We start from the raw sequence: 23,056 nt of genomic DNA on the forward strand, positions 1-23,056 counted from the left end.
CCTCACCATCCTGCCTCCAGCTAATGCCACCCCTCACCATCCTGCCTCCAGCTAATGTCATCCCTCACCGTCCTGCCTCCAGCTAATGTCATCCCTCACCGCCGCGCCCCCAGCTAATGCCACCCCTCACCATCCTGCCTCCAGCTAATGCCACCCCTCACCATCCTGCCTCCAGCTAATGCCACCCCTCACCATCCTGCCTCCAGCTAATGTCATCCCTCACCGCCGCGCCCCCAGCTAATGCCACCCCTCACCATCCTGCCTCCAGCTAATGTCATCCCTCACCGCCGCGCCCCCAGCTAATGTCATCCCTCACCGTCCTGCCTCCAGCTAATGTCATCCCTCACCGTCCTGCCTCCAGCTAATGTCATCCCTCACCGTCCTGCCTCCAGCTAATGTCATCCCTCACCGCCGCGCCCCCAGCTAATGCCACCCCTCACCATCCTGCCTCCAGCTAATGTCATCCCTCACCATCCTGCCTCCAGCTAATGTCATCCCTCACCGTCCTGCCTCCAGCTAATGTCATCCCTCACCGCCGTGCCCCCAGCTAATGCCACCCCTCACGGCCGTGCCCCCAGCTAATGCCACCCCTCACCATCCTGCCTCCAGCTAATGTCATCCCTCACCATCCTGCCTCCAGCTAATGTCATCCCTCACCGTCCTGCCTCCAGCTAATGTCATCCCTCACCGCCGCGCCCCCAGCTAATGCCACCCTTCACCATCCTGCCTCCAGCTAATGTCATCCCTCACCATCCTGCCTCCAGCTAATGTCATCCCTCACCGTCCTGCCTCCAGCTAATGTCATCCCTCACCGCCGCGCCCCCAGCTAATGCCACCCCTCACCATCCTGCCTCCAGCTAATGTCATCCCTCACCATCCTGCCTCCAGCTAATGTCATCCCTCACCGTCCTGCCTCCAGCTAATGTCATCCCTCACCGCCGCGCCCCCAGCTAATGCCACCCTTCACCATCCTGCCTCCAGCTAATGTCATCCCTCACCGCCGCGCCCCCAGCTAATGTCATCCCTCACCATCCTGCCTCCAGCTAATGTCATCCCTCACCGTCCTGCCTCCAGCTAATGTCATCCCTCACCGCCGCGCCCCCAGCTAATGCCACCCCTCACCATCCTGCCTCCAGCTAATGCCACCCCTCACCATCCTGCCTCCAGCTAATGTCATCCCTCACCGTCCTGCCTCCAGCTAATGTCATCCCTCACCGCCGCGCCCCCAGCTAATGCCACCCCTCACCATCCTGCCTCCAGCTAATGCCACCCCTCACCATCCTGCCTCCAGCTAATGCCACCCCTCACCATCCTGCCTCCAGCTAATGTCATCCCTCACCGCCGCGCCCCCAGCTAATGCCACCCCTCACCATCCTGCCTCCAGCTAATGTCATCCCTCACCGCCGCGCCCCCAGCTAATGTCATCCCTCACCGTCCTGCCTCCAGCTAATGTCATCCCTCACCGTCCTGCCTCCAGCTAATGTCATCCCTCACCGTCCTGCCTCCAGCTAATGTCATCCCTCACCGCCGTGCCCCCAGCTAATGCCACCCTTCACCATCCTGCCTCCAGCTAATGTCATCCCTCACCGTCCTGCCTCCAGCTAATGTCATCCCTCACCGTCCTGCCTCCAGCTAATGTCATCCCTCACCGCCGCGCCCCCAGCTAATGCCACCCTTCACCATCCTGCCTCCAGCTAATGTCATCCCTCACCATCCTGCCTCCAGCTAATGTCATCCCTCACCGTCCTGCCTCCAGCTAATGTCATCCCTCACCGCCGCGCCCCCAGCTAATGCCACCCTTCACCATCCTGCCTCCAGCTAATGTCATCCCTCACCGCCGCGCCCCCAGCTAATGCCACCCCTCACCATCCTGCCTCCAGCTAATGCCACCCCTCACCATCCTGCCTCCAGCTAATGTCATCCCTCACCATCCTGCCTCCAGCTAATGTCATCCCTCACCGCCGCGCCCCCAGCTAATGTCATCCCTCACCGCCGCGCCCCCAGCTAATGCCACCCCTCACCATCCTGCCTCCAGCTAATGCCACCCCTCACCATCCTGCCTCCAGCTAATGTCATCCCTCACCGCCGCGCCCCCAGCTAATGCCACCCCTCACCATCCTGCCTCCAGCTAATGCCACCCCTCACCATCCTGCCTCCAGCTAATGTCATCCCTCACCATCCTGCCTCCAGCTAATGTCATCCCTCACCGCCGCGCCCCCAGCTAATGTCATCCCTCACCGCCGCGCCCCCAGCTAATGCCACCCCTCACCATCCTGCCTCCAGCTAATGCCACCCCTCACCATCCTGCCTCAAGCTAATGTCATCCCTCACCGCCGCGCCCCCAGCTAATGCCACCCCTCACCATCCTGCCTCCAGCTAATGTCATCCCTCACCGTCCTGCCTCCAGCTAATGTCATCCCTCACCGCCGCGCCCCCAGCTAATGCCACCCCTCACCATCCTGCCTCCAGCTAATGTCATCCCTCACCGTCCTGCCTCCAGCTAATGTCATCCCTCACCGCCGCGCCCCCAGCTAATGCCACCCCTCACCATCCTGCCTCCAGCTAATGTCATCCCTCACCATCCTGCCTCCAGCTAATGTCATCCCTCACCATCCTGCCTCCAGCTAATGTCATCCCTCACCGTCCTGCCTCCAGCTAATGTCATCCCTCACCGCCGCGCCCCCAGCTAATGCCACCCCTCACCATCCTGCCTCCAGCTAATGCCACCCCTCACGGCCGTGCCCCCAGCTAATGCCACCCCTCACCATCCTGCCTCCAGCTAATGTCATCCCTCACCGCCGCGCCCCCAGCTAATGCCACCCCTCACCATCCTGCCTCCAGCTAATGCCACCCCTCACCATCCTGCCTCCAGCTAATGTCATCCCTCACCGCCGTGCCCCCAGCTAATGCCACCCTTCACCGTCCTGCCTCCAGCTAATGTCATCCCTCACGGCCGTGCCCCCAGCTAATGCCACCCCTCACGGCCGTGCCCCCAGCTAATGCCACCCCTCACGGCCGTGCCCCCAGCTAATGCCACCCCTCACGGTCGTGCCCCCAGCTGTCATCCCTCACGGCCGTGCCCCAAGCTAATGCCACCCCTCACGGCTGTGCCCCCAGCTAATACCACCCCTCATGGCCGTGCCCCCAGCTAATGCCACCCCTCACGGTCGTGCCCCCAGATAATGTCATCCCTCACCGTCCTGCCTCCAGCTAATGTCATCCCTCATCCCTTACCTGATCTTCCGTTCCACAAGAGCTGCTTCACTAAAGCAGCTGAAGATGACTGAAGGAGAGCTGCTGCGAATGCCCAACAGCGCCGTTTAGGCCCCTGCACTACATGATCGGAAGGTGATTGGAACAACAATATGAAACAGTACGACCAACCTAAAGAAACGAAAATCTGCACTTTTGGACGACTTTCAACCCTCAATCGTCGTGCCAATCGGCTGACTGGCATGATAATTGTCTGATAAAGCTCCAGTGTGTACCTAGCCTTAGATGTTTTTATTTTCACTGCTCTTAAAAGAGCTGAGAATCAGGGAGATGTGTGGTGTAAATATGATGGATAATGGGAGCTATCTAACCAGTGGGTAAAACAATAAGATAGAGGTGGTAATAGGGTGCAGGCTCTATGGTTATGTAGGTGTGGGTAGGTAGTGTGAGGGGCAGTTATAGTGCCGGTGGGATGTGGTGAGTGTGTTGTCTGTAGGACGAGCTCCACCGCTGTGTAAACTGCGTAGGGTATCGGTGTTTAAGTGAAAATAAAAACATCTAACACCAACCTTTATACAATCTAATAGTAAAGACAATAACAGCCACTAAACCGGGAAAAGGGGCTATAAACACATGAAACAAGACCTTAGAGAAAGAACTTTAACATCACCACTTCCACCTTTATTTTGAGGATACAAAACACGCCCCACATTCTGCCACATCTCCCATCCGCTTCCTCAGCAGGACACACTACCTTAGGAGTTATCTATGGACCCAGTACACCAAGAGCCAACAAGAGGAATCTCATCCAACAACCACGTCACTCCATATTAACACCATAAATCAGCCACTATGGGGGTAATGACTGAATCCCACGGTCAATGTATGTTCCTGGTCCTCCTACATGTAAGACACTATAACTTCCAGCAGTAAGTGACTGGTTATAGTGATTGTGGCGTCATACGTGCAGCAGGGACTGACATCACAGTAATACACAATATACATTGGGGGCAGGGATTGTCTTACCAGGAACTCAATAAATAAATGGTACAAAACAAAAAGGTTTATGGCGCTTTGTGTCACCAGCACCCACACGTGACGGAGGAATAAATACAATATGGCGGCCTCCTATGTTATGTGCCTGCTGGTGGGTGTAATATGTAACATACATCACAGAGAGAAGTAACCACGAATACATCAACATAAATAGTGACATAAAGGTCACTGTGCACCTAATATATATAATGTGCTGATCTGAGGAGGATCTTTCTTTACCTCCACTTCATACAAAGAAGAAACCTCCAAACACCGAGAGACTAATATATTATTATAGGGAGATATTACCTCCACCTTGTACAGGGCCCGGATAATGTATATGGATGACTGATGGCAGCTGTCCAGGTTCTAAGATGGCGTCTGAGAGCGCATGTAGCCACGCCCACTGTGCCGCGTCATGGTCCTGTATCTGTAACGCCAATACATAAGACACTACGGGATAATGGCCGCCGCTGTCCTGCACTGAGGACAATACAGTAATATTTCCCTATTAATTTTGCGGGTGATTAAAATTGATAAATTAAAACCACAGGCTTCCTTCTCATTTGTGTCCCACACTCCACCCGCTAATCCCACCTCCCGTTACCTACTTACATTTTCATGCGGCCATTTTGCCTTAGTCTCCCAGACTAGCGATTAGTGTAATAGAAGTGACGCTGACCAGGGGGCGTGGTCACACGATCTCTCAGGCGCCATCTTTGACCCTGGAGCGGTACGTCCGGGCCCTGTACAAGGTTGAGGTAATTTCTCCCTATAATAATATATAAAGAAGGCTGTTAGTAATAGCAGAGCTGGTTATTATAATGGCAGGGCTGTGAGAGACTTAATACACAGACCAGCTACACCCCATACACCACAGAGGGGCTCACACACCATGACTAGCCCCCATCCCCCTCCTTCTACCCCCATTACCTCACATCCCCCTACTATCACCTCCTACCCAACCACCCCTCACCAAGTGTCACTAACACATAGCTTGTCTAGTGCTGGAGACTAGCCCCCATCCCCCTCCTTCTACCCCCCATTACCTCACATCCCCCCCCTACTATCACCTCCTACCCAACCACCCCTCACCAAGTGTCACTAACACATAGCTTGTCTAGTGCTGGAGACTAGCCCCATCCCCTCCTTCTACCCCCATTACCCCACATCCCCCTACTATCACCTCCTACCCAACCACCCCTCACCAAGTGTCACTAACACATAGCTTGTCTAGTGCTGGAGACTAGCCCCCATCCCCTCCTTCTACCCCATTACCTCACATCCCCCCTACTATCACCTCCTACCCAACCACCCCTCACCAAGTGTCACTAACACATAGCTTGTCTAGTGCTGGAGACTAGCCCCCACCCCCTTCTTCTACCGCCATTACCCCACATCCCCCCTACTATCACCTCCTACCCAACCACCCCTCACCAAGTGTCACTAACACATAGCTTGTCTAGTGCTGGAGACTAGCCCCATCCCCTCCTTCTACCCCCATTACCCCACATCCCCCTACTATCACCTCCTACCCAACCACCCCTCACCAAGTGTCACTAACACATAGCTTGTCTAGTGCTGGAGACTAGCCCCCATCCCCTCCTTCTACCCCATTACCCCACATCCCACTACTATCACCTCCTACCCAACCACCCCTCACCAAGTGTCACTAACACATAGCTTGTCTAGTGCTGGAGACTAGCCCCCATCCCCCTCCTTCTACCCCCCATTACCTCACATCCCCCCCTACTATCACCTCCTACCCAACCACCCCTCACCAAGTGTCACTAACACATAGCTTGTCTAGTGCTGGAGACTAGCCCCATCCCCTCCTTCTACCCCCATTACCCCACATCCCCCTACTATCACCTCCTACCCAACCACCCCTCACCAAGTGTCACTAACACATAGCTTGTCTAGTGCTGGAGACTAGCCCCCATCCCCTCCTTCTACCCCATTACCTCACATCCCCCCTACTATCACCTCCTACCCAACCACCCCTCACCAAGTGTCACTAACACATAGCTTGTCTAGTGCTGGAGACTAGCCCCCACCCCCTTCTTCTACCGCCATTACCCCACATCCCCCCTACTATCACCTCCTACCCAACCACCCCTCACCAAGTGTCACTAACACATAGCTTGTCTAGTGCTGGAGACTAGCCCCATCCCCTCCTTCTACCCCCATTACCCCACATCCCCCTACTATCACCTCCTACCCAACCACCCCTCACCAAGTGTCACTAACACATAGCTTGTCTAGTGCTGGAGACTAGCCCCCATCCCCTCCTTCTACCCCATTACCCCACATCCCCCTACTATCACCTCCTACCCAACCACCCCTCACCAAGTGTCACTAACACATAGCTTGTCTAGTGCTGGAGACTAGCCCCATCCCCCTCCTTCTACCCCCATTACCTCACATCCCCCTACTATCACCTCCTACCCAACCACCCCTCACCAAGTGTCACTAACACATAGCTTGTCTAGTGCTGGAGACTAGCCCCCATCCTCCTCCTTCTACCCCCATTACCCCACATCCCCCTACTATCACCTCCTACCCAACCACCCCCTCACCAAGTGTCACTAACACATAGCTTGTCTAGTGCTGGAGACTAGCCCCCATCCCCCTCCTTCTACCCCCCATTACCTCACATCCCCACTACTATCACCTCCTACCCAACCACCCCTCACCAAGTGCCACTAACACATAGCTTGTCTAGTGCTGGAGACTAGCCCCCATCCCCTCCTTCTACCCCCATTACCTCACATCCCCCTACTATCACCTCCTACCCAACCACCCCTCACCAAGTGTCACTAACACATAGTTTGTCTAGTGCTGAGACTAGCCCCCATCCCCTCCTTCTAGCCCCATTACCTCACATCCCCCTACTATCACCTCCTACCCAACCACCCCTCACCAAGTGTCACTAACACATAGCTTGTCTAGTGCTGGAGACTAGCCCCCATCCCCCTCCTTCTACCTCCATTACCTCACATCCCCCTACTATCACCTCCTACCCAACCACCCCTCACCAAGTGTCACTAACACATAGCTTGTCTAGTGCTGGAGACTAGCCCCCATCCCCCTCCTTCTACCTCCATTACCTCACATCCCCCTACTATCACCTCCTACCCAACCACCCCTCACCAAGTGTCACTAACACATAGCTTGTCTAGTGCTGGAGACTAGCCCCCATCCCCCTCCTTCTACCCCCATTACCTCACATCCCCCTACTATCACCTCCTACCCAACCACCCCCTCACCAAGTGTCACTAACACATAGCTTGTCTAGTGCTGGAGACTAGCCCCCATCCCCTCCTTCTACCCCCATTACCCCACATCCCTACTACTATCACCTCCTACCCAACCACCTCCTCACCAAGTGTCACTAACACATAGCTTGTCTAGTGCTGGAGACTAGCCCCCATCCCCCTCCTTCTACCCCCATTACCTCACATCCCACTACTATCACCTCCTACGGAATCACCCCTCACCAAGTGTCACTAACACATAGCTTGTCTAGTGCTGGAGACTAGCCCCCATCCCCTCCTTCTACCCCATTACCCCACATCCCCCTACTATCACCTACTACCCAACCACCCCCTCACCAAGTGTCACTAACACATAGCTTGTCTAGTGCTGGAGACTAGCCCCCATCCCCCTCCTTCTACCCCCATTACCTCACATCCCACTACTATCACCTCCTACCCAACCACCCCTCACCAAGTGTCACTAACACATAGCTTGTCTAGTGCTGGAGACTAGCCCCCATCCCCTCCTTCTACCCCATTACCCCACATCCCACTACTATCACCTCCTACCCAACCACCCCTCACCAAGTGTCACTAACACATAGCTTGTCTAGTGCTGGAGACTAGCCCCCATCCCCTCCTTCTACCCCCATTACCTCATATCCCCCCTACTATCACCTCCTACCCAACCACCCCTCACCAAGTGTCACTAACACATAGTTTGTCTAGTGCTGGAGACTAGCCCCCATCCCCTCCTTCTACCCCCATTACCCCACATCCCTCTACTATCACCTCCTACCCAACCACCCCTCACCAAGTGTCACTAACACATAGTTTGTCTAGTGCTGGAGACTAGCCCCCATCCCCCTCCTTCTACCCCCATTACCTCACATCCCCCTACTATCACCTCCTACCCAACCACCCCTCACCAAGTGTCACTAACACATAGCTTGTCTAGTGCTGGAGACTAGCCCCCATCCCCTCCTTCTACCCCCCATTACCCCACATCCCCCAACTATCACCTTCTACCCAACCACCCCTCACCAAGTGCTACTAACACATAGCTTGTCTAGTGCTGGAGACTAGCCCCCATCCCCCTCCTTCTACCCCCATTACCTCACATCCCTCCTACTATCACCTTCTACCCAACCACCCCTCACCAAGTGTCACTAACACATAGCTTGTCTAGTGCTGGAGACTAGCCCCCATCCACCTCCTTCTACCCCCATTACCCCACATCCCCCTACTATCACCTCTTACCTAACCACCCCTCACCAAGTGTCACTAACACATAGCTTGTCTAGTGCTGGAGACTAGCCCCCATCTCCTCCTTCTACCCCTATTACCCCACATCCCCCTACTATCACCTCCTACCCAACCACCCCTCACCAAGTGTCACTAACACATAGCTTGTCTAGTGCTGGAGACTAGCCCCCATCCCCTCCTTCTATCCCCATTACCCCACATCCCCCTACTATCACCTTTTACCCAACCACCCCTTCACCGAGTGTCACTAACACATAGCTTGTCTAGTGCTGGAGACTAGCCTACATCGCCCTCCTTCTACCCCCATTACCTCACATCCCCCCTACTATCACCTCCTACCCAACCACCCCTCACCAAGTGTCACTAACACATAGCTTGTCTAGTGCTGGAGACTAGTCTCCCATCCCCTCCTTCTACCCCATTACCCCACATCCCCCTACTATCACCTCCTACCCAACCAGCCCCTCACCAAGTGTCACTAACACATAGCTTGTCTAGTGCTGGAGACTAGCCCCATCCCCCTCCTACTACCCCCATTACCCCACATCCCCCCTACTATCACCTCCTACCCAACCACACCCTTACCAAGTGTCACTAACACATAGCTTGTCTAGTGCTGGAGACTAGCCCCCACCCCCCTCCTTCTACCCCTATTACCCCACATCCCCCTACTATCACCTCCTACCCAACCACCCCTCACCAAGTGTCACTAACACATAGCTTGTCTAGTGCTGGAGACTAGCCCCCATCCCCCTCCTTCTACCCCCATTACCTCAGATCCCTCCTACTATCACCTTCTACCCAACCACCCCTCACCAAGTGTCACTAACACATAGCTTGTCTAGTGCTGGAGACTAGCCCCCATCCCCTCCTTCTATCCCCATTACCCCACATCCCCCTACTATCACCTTTTACCCAAGCACCCCTTCACCAAGTGTCACTAACACATAGCTTGTCTAGTGCTGGAGACTAGCCCCCATCCCCCTCCTTCTACCCCCATTACCTCACATCCCCCCTACTATCACCTCCTACCCAACCACCCCTCACCAAGTGTCACTAACACATAGCTTGTCTAGTGCTGGAGACTAGTCTCCCATCCCCTCCTTCTACCCCATTACCCCACATCCCCCTACTATCACCTCCTACCCAACCAGCCCCTCACCAAGTGTCACTAACACATAGCTTGTCTAGTTCTGGAGACTAGCCCCATCCCCCTCCTACTACCCCCATTACCCCACATCCCCCCTACTATCACCTCCTACCCAACCACCCCTCACCAAGTGCTACTAACACATAGCTTGTCTAGTGCTGGAGACTAGACCCCATCCCCCTCCTTCTACCCCCATTACCCCACATCCCCCTACTATCACCTCCTACCCAACCACCCCTCACCAAGTGTCACTAACACATAGCTTGTGTAGTGCTGGAGACTAGCCCCCATCCCCCTCCTACTACCCCCATTACCCCACATCCCCCCTACTATCACCTCCTACCCAACCACCCCCTCACCAAGTGCTACTAACACATAGCTTGTCTAGTGCTGGAGACTAGCCCCCATCCCCTCCTTCTACCCCCATTACCCCACATCCCCCTACTATCACCTCCTACCCAACCACCCCCTCACCAAGTGCTACTAACACATAGCTTGTCTAGTGCTGGAGACTAGCCCCCATCCCCCTCCTTCTACCTCCATTACCTCACATCACCCTACTATCACCTCCTACCCAACCACCCCTCACCAAGTGTCACTAACACATAGCTTGTCTAGTGCTGGAGACTAGCCCCCATCCTGCTCCTTCTACCCCCATTACCCCACATCCCCCTACTATCACCTCCTACCCAACCAGCCCCTCACCAAGTGTCACTAACACATAGCTTGTCTAGTGCTGGAGACTAGCCCCATCCCCTCCTTCTACCCCCATTACCCCACATCCCCCCTACTATCACCTCCTACCCAACCACCCCCTCACCAAGTGCTACTAACACATAGCTTGTCTAGTGCTGGAGACTAGCCCCCATCCCCTCCTTCTACCCCCATTACCCCACATCCCCCCTACTATCACCTCCTACCCAACCACCCCCTCACCAAGTGTCACTAACACATAGCTTGTCTAGTGCTGGAGACTAGCCCCCATCCCCCTCCTTCTACCCCCATTACCCCACATCCCCCTACTATCACCTCCTACCCAACCACCCCCTCACCAAGTGCTACTAACACATAGCTTGTCTAGTGCTGGAGACTAGCTACATACATACTGGTGCAGCACCCTACACCCAACAAGAGTTCCCTGTCTCCTCTGTCCCACACTTCTCTACGTCCCTGCAACGACCATCTAGTCAATTTCTCACAATCACACACAGACCCCAGACCAACCTTCCGTTGTCCCCCTTCCACACCTCATATATATCACAGAGAGTTTTCCCCCAAGACACCAGCACCTCCCTTCCCACCCTACATGTCAGCCACCATCAGTCGCCCGCAGGCACAACCAGTTTCCTAATTGTTACCGCCTGTCTGTGTTTTGCTGCAAAGCCCCCAGTGGTTATTCCTCAGACCTATACTACACTCACCCACCACCTATCATGAGATCCACATCCATATAAAAACACAGTTCCTTACTGAAGGAGAGTGTGATCCATGTCTGCCCATTCCATAGTCCCCCTCGCACCATCCCACTATACTTTGTTCCATCCATGTGTAATTGTCACAGTATAGACCCCAATCCATCATAGGTACAGTATAGGGACTACTGCACATGTTATGTTCACATTCCCAGTCTGCCTCTTACACTCAGTACACAGGGGACCCCCGTCTGCAACATAGTAACACCAGGAATCCTTCCTACAGTCAAGGAAACAGACACCATTTGTTAGCATTATACTCTTTATTTTATATATATATATATATATATATATATATATATATATATATATATATATATATAACCCATGTAGCCCACAATGTTAAGGTCTCAGTCGCCCTCCATCTCTCATAGGCAGGGACCTCTCATCCTCATGTCTCATTTACTGCTAGCTCAAGCCCTTCCATAGAAATGTTATTATGTTTAATTGTATTCATGTCACTGTTATTATCTGTATTTATCATAATACTTATTGTAGTCATCTGTAAGATGACTGCCAGTGCTTTGTAATCTGTTGCCCCTTATAAATAAATGATGATGAGCACTTGTATAGTTTGATCTGTAAGTCATGAGCCAGTAGGTCCAGAACCGTCGCCCTAATCCTAGTAATGTAAGGAGCCGCTCCTACTCCTCATGTAGGATCTCCTACAGGGCTGTCACACCTCATATACCCTAATACACTGTATTACACTGTGTGAAGGTTATGACTGACAGTCTTTCCTACATACTATCAGACCTGAGCAGGTCCAAGTCCTCTGCTCACATCTGCAGCGACCCACCTGTCCTTACCATAGCCACCGATGGAGTCCCTTAGATACTGCCCCTCACCATACACAGACATCTACATCATCAGGATCTTCTCCCATAACTCCTGTCGGCTCCATTACTCTTCAGCACAGAATGTCCTGATCCCTGCCCTCTACACCTCTAACACGCACCCTCCTCCTGCTCCCACACACACCTACCTCTCTCACACGCACCCACCCCCCCCCTCCCACACGCACCTACCTCCCCCTCCCACAAGCTATTTACACACCGCCATTCCTACTACACAGTCACTTACACCATAGCCCTGATAAAGTCCACAACCAGGAAAATGTTGGATATTGAAGCCCCCACAACCAGCAGCATTGTGTCACCCAGCTCCTGCCCTCCCCATTACTTCAGGAGCTCTGCTGAGCGCAGCCGCTCGGCAGCAGATTCCCTGCGCAGGTTACACAGCTCAGCCCACAGACACAGGCTCACCCCATGTGACCTGTACTATAGCTGCCCCCACACTACCTAGTCACACATACCTAACCATTATACATTGTGTCCTATTACTGGTACCATCACCATTTTATTGTTTCTCCTGCTGGTTAGATATCTCCCATTATCCATCACATCTGCTCAACTGCTCTTGTAACATAGAGAAAGAAATTTCACCACTTTCATCTTTTTTTAGTGGATCCAAAATACAACCCACATTCTGTGACTCATCTCCCATCTGCTTCTTCAACAGGACAAACTACTTCAGGACTTATCCACGGAACAAGTGCACCAATACCCAGCAAGAGGAAAATCACCAAGCAAACACTTCAATCCGAAGGAACACCAAATATTATCCTCTCCAAGACCACTGGTCTGAACTAAGAACAGGAAGACAAAGAAACAAACGAGAGGAACACCTTCCGACAACTTCATCACTCTTAAGGATTAAGTAAGTGACAAACATATAGAACACCTCACCACCTATAGATCCCACCAGGTTACACCACACCACCTATAGTTCCGGCCAGGTTACACCACCTATAGATCCCACCAGGTTACACCACACCACCTATAGTTCCGGCCAGGTTACACCACCTATAGATCACACCAGGTTACACCACACCACCTATAGATCCCGCCAGGTTACACCACCTATAGTTCCGGCCAGGTCACACATCCTATAGATCCCACCAGGTTACACCTCCTATAGATCCCACCAGGTTACACCTCCTATAGATCCCACCAGGTTACACCTCCTATAGATCCCACCAGGTTGCTTTCCACATAGGACCAGTACCACTATCTTCTTTGCAGGGCAGCGACCAATCACAGCTCCACTGATACATCCTCACAGCGCAGAGGGGTCATATTAGAAAGATGAATTACAGGGAAACCTTCCCCCACAACAAGTGGGCTCATGATCCCTGCTGTAGGGCCTCCTGTTGGTAGCATTTTAAAGTAAATATCCTTTTATGTTTATTTAGGCAACTTAGGGAAACAGTAATAAAAGTATATTTTTTTGTGACTCATCCCATGGTCTTTTCAGGTAATTAAGGCACCTATAGAAGTATATAAATAAAATATATTCACTGATTTCTCCAGTATCGTTACATGCTATATATATGTGTCATTTACTATAGTTTAGATAAAGGTATAGGGTCTATACCAGTGATGGGCGTCCTGATACACTTCAGGGGCCACATGGTTCGCCCTCTAACCTTGAAAAGGGCCACACTTTACCCTCAATCTCAGTGATCAGGTAAAACAATACATTTAATGACAGAAAGAGACACCTCTCTGTAATAACATATGAGCCGGCATTTTACACAAGTGTTACACGTTATAACAAACACATCTGACAATACAGTAGGAAGGAGCTTGGGGCCACAGGTGAGGCTCGGAGGGCCACCTGATGCCCATCACTGGTCTATACAGTAATTGTGTGTATGGTTTCATCATCTTTTTTTGTTTGGATTTGTGGGTTGATGTAACCCCAACAGGTGAAGTGATGGGGGCTCTGCAATGTTATGTCTTACTGAGTATAATGGTTTGTGTTATTACACTGCTCACACTGAGCTGAAATAGGGAGAAGGGTGTGGGCCTCGGTGGGGGATCTGGGTGTGTACATCTGGTATTCGATGTTGTGTTAGTAGGGTGGTGAAGGCTTTGAAGTGTCTGTGACAGGATGGTACTCAGTGCTACGATTACTCCTCCTGTACCTGGTATCTAGGGTTAGTGCGTGTCACTTCAGTGGCGGATCAAGGGGGGGGGGGGGGCGATCGGGGCAGTCGCCCCCTCCTAGCAGGGGCTTGCAGCCGGGCAGCACATTGTCTCTGCTGAACGGACCTGCACATAGTGTGCAGCCGCCGGCAGGCTTAGAAGTCAGAAAGGGGGCGGGGCCTAAATCCCCCCCCCTAAATCACCCAGTGTAGACATTTTTTCTAGATCCGCCCCTGTGTCCGTTATCCTGGTTTCTTGCACACTTGGTTTGTATAGTGGTTATATTGGAAAATAGAGCCCTATTTGTGGCTTTGTTGTCAGTATAATCTGCGGTCAGTGCTAAGTGGATGACACCAACAGGTAGTGTGTCCCTTTGGGGTGACAACGTTATACCATTGTGCCTCACAGAACGGTCAGTTTATAACAACGAATAAACAACAATTTCTCTGTCCTCCTATTGGGTGACCCCGGACATTGGAGTATTCAGAGTAGTACCTTCTAGGTGTAGCCAAGGCCGGTGCAAGGTTTCTGGGCACCCTAGGCAAAGCCCCAGCCTGGCGCCCCTGCCCTCCCCCCTTCCCCCCACCAACACCCTCGACCCATACTCAAACTCATCAAGAAGAGAACTGAATGCTTTAAGTCAGATTAAAGGGAATTTAAAATGCAATTGATTTACTAGTAGAGGAACATTCACATTTCACATTTCCATAGGGCCTAAATGAACAAATATTCACTATATTGTAAAATGAGGTAAATGATAAGTGACTGAATTCCACACAATTATTGGCATATAACACAAGAATACTGAACATGAGGTAGAAAAGCAATATACCCCAAACCTTATTTAATCAATAATATCATATCATTTTTAATATTTTGCTATTTAGCGTATTTATGTTTTATGGAAATAGAATAAAGGTTATTTTTTAAGTGTGCGCTTATTGTGAGTATAACGTCCTTCTAGATCATTTCCACATTTCTGATGAGTATAAGTGGGCATTTATTGGTTATTGTTTATTTTATTTAAGTCACTATCTAACCTAAAAACGAATGTATACTGTCTGTCAGGGTGTATCAAAGCTGGTGGCTCAACTGCTGCTGCTGTTCTTCAAGGGCTACGTAACATAGGCACCATCAGAGCAGACTTAGGTCTTTAGGGAGCCCAGAGAACACTCAGACGGGAGGGGTGGGTCCCTATTGTCTAGTCAGTGTTGTACACATTCAAAGTGGGGGAGGGCACGGGCAGGGAGACACTGGCACACATGGGCAGGGGAACACAGGCACACATGGGCAGGGGGACACAGGAACCTGAGGGTGTCATGGTGTTGTCATTCTGCATTGCTATCAGTGGATCACATAGACATCTCTCTTTACCTTGCTCACCAAAGTTTCTCCAGTTTCTTAGTCCAGGGGACTGAACAACGCTGCTCCTTCTCACAGTGATTCTAAGCAGTGCTGCCACAGCACCTCCCCTGCCGGACTCTCAGCTTTCTGCTGCATCTGAATGTACCAAGCCCGGGGATCAATGGTGTGCATTGGCTGCACAGACAATCAAGCCTCCCGCCGGAATCTACTCCTGCAGCATCCGACATTGAAACGGCACCCACGCAGCGATAACACCCGGAGTAGCTGCATGTCACCCTGGCTGTGACCTGCGAGTAGCCATCCGGGGGTAAGTGAGGATTTGGGCGCCATGGCTCCTTCAGTACCTCCTCCATGGGCGGAGAATAGCTGTGAAGGGGAGGGCGCCTTGCTGCACAGCTGTGCAATAAGTCATTGAATGACTCCATTGCAGATCCTGGTCAAATAATAAGATGCGCGGCGGCTAATGGCATTGTAGGTCAGTTAATCATGCCCGCGGCTGCCGCTAGTGATACAGACATTATTAACTATTACATGGCTTCAGTGGCGCCCCCCAGAGCACGGCGCCCTAGGCAGCTGCCTAACTCTGCCTAGTGGAAGCGCCGGCCCTGGGTGTAGCTCCTCCCCTTCCTCCTCTATACCCCATGCCTGCCGGAGCACTGATCTGTTTTTTCAAAGTGCCTTAGAGCGGGGGACTTTGTGCAGCTGCTATGGCAGCTCTGTTTTGGGTTTTTTTTTTAGCTAGTGAAGACAACTGCTGGCTATATTAATAGGAAAAAACTGTGTTACTATGACAGTAATCCTCTTGCTAGGCATTTATTTGGTGGAAGGGGCTGTCCTTTGGGACAGCTGCCATATTTTTTTTTTTTGCTGGGTCTGTGGGGAGGGATTTTTTTCCTTCATAACGTGAGCCTTAGTCTCTCCTCCTTGGTGAGCCTGAGATCCTCCTCCTTGGTGAGCCTGAGACCCTCCTCCTTGGTGAGCCTGAGACCCTCCTCCTTGGTGAGCCTGAGACCCTCCTCCTTGGTGAGCCTGAGACCCTCCTCCTTGGTGAGCCTGAGACCCTCCTCCTTGCTGAGCCTGAGTCCCTCCTCCTTGGTGAGCCTGAGTCCCTCCTCCTTGCCTGGGTAAGAGGGATTGTGGCACAAAGATACATTATAGACCTACTCTGATCCTAATCGAGAAGATTTTTCACCACGGGGCTTCCCGCAGACAAGCCAAAACGTCTTGCTATGCAGGAGGCCTTTCAGGCTGGCATGGTTGTTCCAGTTCTGGATCATCAAAGGAGTTTAGGTTTTTATTCAAACATTTTTTTGGTTCAGAAACCATACAGTTCATTCAGGCCCATCTTGAATCTGAAGACCCTAAACACCCAGCTCAGGGTGGACAGATTCAAGATGGAGTCCCTAAAATCGGTGGTGAATGGCATGGAAAAAGGCAAGTATATGGTGTCCCTAGATATTAAGGATGCATATCTACACGTGCCTATTTGGGATGGACATCATTGCCTTCTAAGGTTTGCAATTCACTATCACCACTTCCAATTTCGGGCACTTGCCTTCGGGCTGGCTACAGCCCCAAGAGAATCATGGCCATCCTGGCTGCTATGCTACGGTCCAGGGGAATCAGGATTATTCCTTATTTGGATGATCTTTTAAAAAAGGCAGATTTGGCAGCTGTTATTCAGGCTCACGTGCAAGAGACAACTCGAACTCCCACAAGTGGATTCTAAATCTAAAAAAATAAACTAGTTCCATTGCAGCGGATGGTGTTTTTGGGCCTAGGTTTTCATACCCTAAAACGAAGGTTTTCTTACCGGCGGACAAGATTTTGTCCTAACAAAGCATTGTAAGGTCTCTGTTTGCTCACAGACAGATGTTCATTCTTTTCTGCATGAGAGTACTCTGAAAAATGGTTTAGACGTTCAAAGCGATCCCATTTGCCCAATTTCGTTCCAGACTGTTTCAATTGGAGCTGTTCTCCAGGTGGAACAAGTCCCACCTTTGTCTGTCTAGTCAGGTCATACAAAGGTGCGTCACTCGCTCGTTTGGTGGCTGAGGAGGGAGAACCTCGGCAATGGTCACAAGTTTGCCATAGGGGATCGGTCAGCATCATTTTCAGGGTCTTTGGACTCCGGAGGAGTCAAGACTTCCTATAAATGTACTAGAATTGCGAGCAGTATTTCGAGTGCTAATCGGCGCTTAATATTTGCTGCAAAAATTCAATCAGACAATGCCACAGCGGTAACAGACCTCAACTATCAAGAAGAGACAAGGCGTTATCCCGCCATGCGAGAGACCAGCAGGATATTTCTGTGGGCAGAAAGGAATGTTCAGACCATCATGGCAGTCTTCATTCCGGGAGTAGCCAACTGCCAGACAGACTTTCTCAGCAGGCAGACTGTTCACCTGGGAGATTGTTCTTTTCACCCAGAGGTCTTTCACCAGATTGTGAGTAGATGGGGTTTGCCAGACATTGACATGATTGCCTCACGGTTCAACCACAAGGTGGACCTGTTTTGTTCAAGGGCAAGAGACCCAAAGGCAGTCTTAGTAGAGGCCATGTCTGTTCCTTGCCAGTTTCACCAAGTTTATATCTTTCCCCCAGTGTCAATGCTTCCAAGGTTTCTAAAAAAGGTGAGAGAGGGGGTCCGGGTTATTCTTGTGGCTCCAGACTGGCCTCGAAGGTCTTGGTACACCGATGTCCTCACCATGTCACCAGGTCAGTCATGGTGTCTTACTCTCAGACCAGATTTGTTAAGCCAGGGTCCCTTTCTTCACCAGGATTTAAAGTGGCTTGTTTTGACGGCTGATGAAACCCTGATTCTGAGAAAAAAGGGGTTCTCAGATAAGTTAATCCAGACCATGCTAAAGGCAAGGAAGCTAAGTTCCGTCAGGAATTACCACAGAGTGTGGAAACTTTATATTGCCTGGTGTGAGAGGAAGGAGTTTTCTTTAACATAATTATTTTTTTATTAGGGTATTTAAATGGTAAGGGAAAGGGATACAGAAAAAAGGAAGGGAATGGGGAGGGGTACATAGAGGGGAGCAGACAAAACACAAGATACAATCAAACAAAATATGAAGTTGCATTAGTGCATGAAAGTTAGTATAGAAGACATATTTCAGGCAGTAAGTAGGCTAGGACCAAGCTATTGTGTATCTCATGGCGGAGGTTGGAGAGGCCGATCAAGAGAGTTAAAAGTAGTAGTGATCAACAAGTCTGTTGGGCATAACATCTTAGAACCCTCGCCTTCATTTGTGAACACCTGCCAAGACATCCACTTGACTATGGGTGAGCATGGTGCTATAGTATACGGGACCTCGTATATCTCCATCTCATAACTGAAGTGGGTTTTACTCACAGTTTTGTAAATGGAGGGAGGGGAGGATTGCTTCCACTGTTGTACAATGGCCCTCTGGCAGCAATGAGGATATGGCCCCACACATATCTATGGTATCTCTGTAATTTTTCGGGAAATAGTTGGAGGAGGGCAATGAGTGGGATAAGTTCCACTTTCGTAACATTTTCTGCTAGTTGTAAAACTTATACCCAAATCGGCTGGAGTACCGGACAGGTCCAGAACACATGGAGGATATCGCCGACCGCCCCGCATCTGCGCCAGCAAAGCTGAGAGTGAGAGGGCCAAATCTTGTCTAGACAGGACAGGGTAAGGTAGGTCCTATATAGAAGCTTCATAAACATTTCTAGATGGTTAGTGCATTTAGACATTTTATAAATTATTATAAATACAATCCCATTGAGCTGGGGAGAGCGCTATATCCAGATCAGATTTCAACTTTGAGAGGTACGTTTAGTCGTAACAGGGCGAGTGGTTAGGTAGGTGTACCAGAATGTAATGCCTCCTTTGTTGTTGCCTCTAGTTAGTTTAGAATAGAGGAGGGTTGGAGGAGGATTCAGCGGGCAGGTCTGTCGGAGGAGGTCAGTGATCCAATGCCGCAGTCGCAGGGACTTGTAGAAATCTGTAGAGGGAAGGCCATAAGCTGCCCTGCAGCTGTGCAAAGGAACAGAGACCCTCAACTCCAAATAAGTGTGCCAGAGAGCAAAAGCTCTCAGAAATCCAGTTAGAGAGGTCAAGTTTGGGGATGTGCAGAAACACTAGAGAGAGAGACATTACTGTTTGTGGGGTACAAAATCTGAAGAGGATCCTAACGTCCTATCCCAAATCTTAAGTGCATCCCGAATGTGGGGGGGGGGGACTGGGGGATGAGGTCTCGGAGAAACAGGGTGATAGATCAGATCAGCTATGGGAAATGAAGGGTGAAGGCCGCACTCCAGGTCAACCCAAGGCTTTTGATGAATTGGAAGGGCAAAATCTCAGACCTGAGGTACAATATATTGCTCTTGATATTTTACCAGGTTAGATAAGGCAAGCCCACCTTGTCTTCTGGGCAGAACCATTCGGGTAAAGGATAGACAGGAGGGTTTACTCCTTCAGATATATTTAAGCATATGGGAGTGGAGTGCGTCCATATACTTCTGTGGGAGCATGTATGGGATTGTTCTAAAGACATACATGAGTTTAGGGAGCAGCATCATTTTGAACACAGCCACTGTACCCAGCCAGGAGACCTCATAGCCCATCCAAGTAGTTGACAATCTGGTAACTTGGGCAATCACTGGCGGATAATTAATGTGAAAGATGTCAGAAATATTGTCCGGGATGTGTATCCCCAAGTAGGAAAATGAGTGCTGTTTCCGAGCATATTTAAAATGAACCTTCAGGCGTTTCAAGGAGGCTAGTGGGATATTATGGGGGAGAGCTTCAGTTTTTGTAGTGTTTAGCTTATAATATGATGCCCGACTATAATTTGTTAGTATTTCGTGTAAGTCCAATAATGAGGTCTCTGGACCGGACACAAGGAGCAACACATCATCTGCAAACAGACAAAGACTATGGTCAGTCCCCCGGAGGTTGAAACCCTTAAAAGCACTGGAGCGGTGTATATGTTCTGGCAAAGGTTCAATGGCCAATGTATATATGAGAGGGAACAAGGGACAATCCTGTATAGTGCCATTAGAGATGGCGAATTTGTCAGAGAGGAATCCATTACTAAACACTGTGGCAGATGGGCCATCATACAATGCCAGGATCACATTCAAAATACTGCCAGTACAGCCGAATTTCAGCAAGACCTGCCGCATATATCCCCAATGGAGTCTATCGAATGTCTTCTCTGCGTCCAGGTAAAGCAACAGCTCATCACGAGATCTAGAGACATACTCCACAATATTCAAAACTCTTCTATCAGAGGCTTGACACCCCATTACAAAGGGCGGACTATGCCAGGTATGAGAGGGTTAAGCCTGTTGGCAATTAATTTAGCATAGATCTTCAAGTCAGTATTGAGAAGAGCAATCGTGCTGTAGTTACGACAGTCATCTGTATCTTCGGGATCGCCACCACTTGAGCTTCTGGCATCTCCTTTGGGAACCGACCACGATCAGTGCCCACATTATAAAATTCAACCGATCTAGCTACAATATCTTTGCTGAAGGTAAAATGTATCCATACGGACTCGTGGCCTTATATTTTGGGAGATTTTATATCACTACAGAGACTTCCTGAGGGATCCAGGGGGTATTCAGTGATTGTAAGGTATCTGCATCTAGAGAGGGGAGGTTAAGATGCTGTAGGAAGTCCTGGATGTGGTTAGGTGTAGGTTGCGGCGCAGTTGGGTCATTTTTTAGGATATGTAAGCTCTCATAATACTTGCCAGAAAGATTGTTTGTGTCTTTAGGGTTCGAAATTTTTGAGCCTTCGGGGTTGGAAAGATGTTGAATCCTGTTTCTGGCCTATTGGCCCCTAAAGTTCTTAGCCAACATCCGTCTGCCTTATTGCCTGTGGTATAGAATTTATGCCGGATACGAGAAAGTGCAACTTGGGTACGGGCCTAGAACAGTTTTTGAAGTTGCTGCTTAACTTGGGTCAACTCCAGTTTCAGTGCCGGAGAGGGAGAGGGTTTGTTGCAAGCCTCCAGTGTTGAAAGCTTAGATTCAAGTTCCTGCTGTAAGAAGGCGTTCGCCCTTTTCAGTCTAGAACCTACTTGTATCGCTGTCCCTTGCAGGACTGCCTTAAGAATGCACTAATAAGTGAATATAGAGGTGTCCTCGGGTTTGTTAATGTTCATGTATAGAGTAAGGGCTTCTTGAAGGACTAATTTACTCTCTAAGGTAGTAAGGAGATAATTGGAGAGACGACACGGCCTAGGTGGATTGGTTTGGGCAGAAGGGGACCACACCCAGAGTAAAGGGGCATGATCTGACTAGGTAATTGGGAGGATGGAGACAGATTTAGAGTGTTGTAAGGACCATTTGTCAGTGAGTATCATGTCTATGCGAGAGTAAGTGTTGTGAGTAAAACGTGTAGTCTTTTGTAGCTGAGGCAGGAGCTCGCTGTGCATCATAGAGGTCATATTTGGCAATCAGCTTGCCGAAAATCAAAGATGGACCAGTGGTGTCTGAGGGAGGTGGCGTACCAGTAGGGTAGGTCTTATCTACTTGGGGATCTAAAACGAGATTAAAATCTCACAGCAATATCAGGCTGCCTTTTCTAACCTTCAAAATCTCCCGGAGAACTGCCTTAAGGAAAGGGATCTGCCTAGAGTTAGGAGCATCTAGGGAAACAATTGTAACCCACTTATCTTCCAATGGGCCAGTTAAAATTAAGAATCTGCCTTGTTTATCTTCGAATTTATGTGAAAGAACAAATGTGATTTTGGAGCTGATTAGAATGGCTACACCATTACACTTAAGGGAATGGTTGGCTGAATAGCAAGTGGGGTAATGACCGTCTCGCAGGATGGGGGGGCCCAGACGCGAAATGGGTCTCCTGGAGCGCTACCACATCTGCTCTATGATTAAAGAAAAACTTAAGGGCCATCCGGCTCTTGTTCGGGGAAGTAAGACCCCGTACATTTAAAGAGAGGACCTTAACCATGTTGGATGGTGCAGATTATCAGTACAAACACGGAGCTGTTCTAAAAAGCAGCCGTCTCAGATGCCCCGCCCACTGGAATTCCTAAATTATAGCGAGGTCCATCATCAGAACATATCATGCAGAAGGGTCCAGCACCCACAGATGTGTCTCCACACTGGCTGATCTGCTGGTGTTTCCACCTCTACATGTTACACACATTATGTGACACTACATTACTCTACTTGTCCTACACTTACTGCCCCCCCCCCCCCCCCATCCCCCGTTCAGCCTCTCTAAGCATCCAGGAGTGTAAGTGTAAGATGTGTCTCACTCTACATAGGGACTTAGTCTTACACATTTTTTGTGAACAA

The 23,056-nt window shown here is 50.4% G+C and overlaps 2 protein-coding genes across 2 annotated transcripts in view; one reads left to right on the forward strand and one right to left on the reverse strand.

Annotated features, from left to right (window-relative positions):
• The window catches only part of LOC142151000 (gastrula zinc finger protein XlCGF66.1-like), a 29,125-nt gene extending 24,306 nt beyond the window's left edge, over positions 1-4,819 (reverse strand). Inside the window, exon 1 of the mRNA XM_075206254.1 lies at positions 4,558-4,819. The gene's annotated coding sequence lies outside the window, so the exon portion shown is untranslated. The remainder of the gene's footprint in view (positions 1-4,557) is intronic.
• Positions 4,820-4,911: 92 nt separating this feature from the next.
• LOC142151019 (uncharacterized) overlaps positions 4,912-23,056 on the forward strand; it is a 570,528-nt gene continuing 552,383 nt past the window's right edge. Inside the window, exons 1-2 of the mRNA XM_075206277.1 lie at positions 4,912-5,009; positions 12,915-13,112. The gene's annotated coding sequence lies outside the window, so the exon portion shown is untranslated. The remainder of the gene's footprint in view (positions 5,010-12,914; positions 13,113-23,056) is intronic.

The sequence above is a fragment of the Mixophyes fleayi genome, chromosome 4 (genome assembly GCF_038048845.1).
Source record: "Mixophyes fleayi isolate aMixFle1 chromosome 4, aMixFle1.hap1, whole genome shotgun sequence".
Taxonomy (NCBI): Eukaryota; Metazoa; Chordata; class Amphibia; order Anura; family Limnodynastidae; genus Mixophyes; species Mixophyes fleayi.